Raw genomic sequence first — 2519 nt, forward strand, 5'->3', positions numbered from 1 at the left:
ATTTCATTGAATCTATACATTCGATATTTACAATATTTGCATAATAAGTTTTTATTTCACTTTATGTGCATAATAATATATTTGATTATCTGTAATATTAATTGCAAAAATTTACATTCTACTTTATTAATCTATTGTTTCATATACACATGCAGCTTCAATTCCATCTGATATAAATGTAACAAATTCTGAATATTAATATTTTTATAAATTTTCAAACAATATCATTACAGCAATCTTGATGTCACAAATGAGCTATAATTGAAGTTCGATCATAAGTGTTTGATTAAAAAGAAAATATCGACTTTTCTATAAACACATATATTTATTAGCTCTATTAATTAATTATAGATATATACATAATGATGAGAATTTCTCTATTGTCGAATTTCTGTATATTCGGATCAACTTATATAATAATGTATGTTTTTTTTACAGATTTCCGTTAATGATGTCAAAAATATAGATATACAATATCTAAATCATTAAATTTATCGTATTACTGTCTGCACAGAATTTATACAACAGCGGAAGGTATATACGCAAAATGTACAGACATTATAGTAAATACGTATTTATTTGTGGAGGCTAAGATACAGAAATACAATAACTCTCTAGCTTCCACATTGAAGGAAATCAGTAACGATATTAAAACGCATTTTGCTCGTAGCGGAGTAAAAATTGAACCAAAGGCATAATAAAGTTTTAAGTTTAATATAAATAATTAAATGTAATTATTGTAAAATTACATTTTGTTAACACAAATAATAAAGGAGTTTTTTACGCACATTATTCATAGTTATCGTGTATTTTTTATAAATACATAATTACAAATATGATAATCGCAATCGTTATCGCGCGATGTTACCTTTTTATGCATATCGAGGTATGTGTAATTCGTGTTGGACTTATATAAAAGAAATAATACATTATCCTTTGCAAAATCAAATATATCTTTGCTTTCATTAAAATGTAACCGGTAATTATTTCAGTAACATATGGATTTATTTTAGTCCAAAGTAAGAGATATCTGTAAGCCTCTTTACACGTTTATCGAATCTATAACAATAAAAAATCGAGCTTTTAACAAATTTCTCGATGAACAAAATATGTCATTTAACTTACGTTGTATTTGAGACATTTTCGTAAATGTAAGAAGCATAACTGTTGAAAATAATTCAGAGTGCATCCAATATTGTAACGGCGTAAAAATATCTAAAATTCGCAAAATATATTTATACACTTATATACAGAATGTTCCATTTTAATCAACGCAGTTAATTTTCTCCGAAATTATTGATGATATAAAAAAAATATTTTAGATGGAAGTGGTATGGTTACAAAGAGAACATATTATGATCAAGTTACTTCTTTTCTAAATGGAGGCTAAAAAGATACGAAGGTCAGCCTCACTTTTTCAAATAAAATTATATAAATTTTTACATAATTTGATTTCCCTAATTATTCGTACATAAAAGTAACAGGTAAAGTTACCGTAAAATTATTATTTTACAAGATATTTTATACTTTGTCATGCCACTTTAAGTAGGTAAACTGTATTTCGACATAAAAAATAAAATCTCGTGAACTATTAATTTCTTGATAATTGTTATATCTTAATATTTTTATGTTTGGAATAATAAGATGGATCGATTGGTGTAAAACAAATAAACAATTGTTTTTAAGAAAATGATTGCATATTGTATATCTACATACACATATGTAGATTTACGTGTAATACGTTTATACATGTGTATCTTATGAGCATACTTAGGATTGACTTTTACAAACGTTATTAATATTTATAAATTCAATTTAACAAAAGATATTAAAGATTTATTTCTATACACTTATATTTACGAACTAATAATTTGAATAAAAACGTTCAAGGATAAAAAAACAAAAATAATCAGAGAGATGGAGAGAGAGAAAAAATGAGAGAAAGAGGGGGGAGAGGGAAGTTTGGACTTGAAAATAAAACTTTATCCTGCGCATGTTATTATTTTTCTCTTTCAACCGTTAGTAACTGCAGACTCTTCATCGTGTGAGCACTGACAGTGATATATTACAGAACCAATAGACACGATTAAGTTGACACGGTTAAATTATTGTTCTTGAATTTCAATGAAAAATTGTTTACATTAATCCCAATTATTTTATCAATTAAGTAACAATATAAAATTATTATTTTTTCAGATCATCTCTTATAGAAAAATACTGTTGGATTTACGAGAAACTTATTGGAAATTATTAAAAAATTATTCAAATCCAATATTATAAGGCATATACTATAAACTGTTCCAACTGAAGTTTTTCACTAATTCAGTAGTATTATTTTACAAGGGATGAGTAAAAGATCATCAGTAAAAGCACATTTCAATACTTTAATATATTAATTTAATTTATTATATTAATTAATATATTAAAATTTAATATATTAAATTGATTTAATATATTAAATTAATTGACAACATTTACTTCAGGCTATGTATAAAATCTTGGAAAATAATTACTACTGG

The 2519-nt window shown here is 24.7% G+C and overlaps 1 protein-coding gene across 1 annotated transcript in view; it reads left to right on the plus strand.

The window, feature by feature from the left end:
* LOC105450633 overlaps window positions 1-2519 on the plus strand; it is a 30773-nt gene that overhangs the window by 7897 nt on the left and 20357 nt on the right. The gene's annotated exons all lie outside the window — the stretch shown is intronic.

Source organism: Wasmannia auropunctata, unplaced genomic scaffold, assembly GCF_000956235.1.
Source record: "Wasmannia auropunctata unplaced genomic scaffold, wasmannia.A_1.0 LD336060.1, whole genome shotgun sequence".
Lineage (NCBI taxonomy): Eukaryota > Metazoa > Arthropoda > Insecta > Hymenoptera > Formicidae > Wasmannia > Wasmannia auropunctata.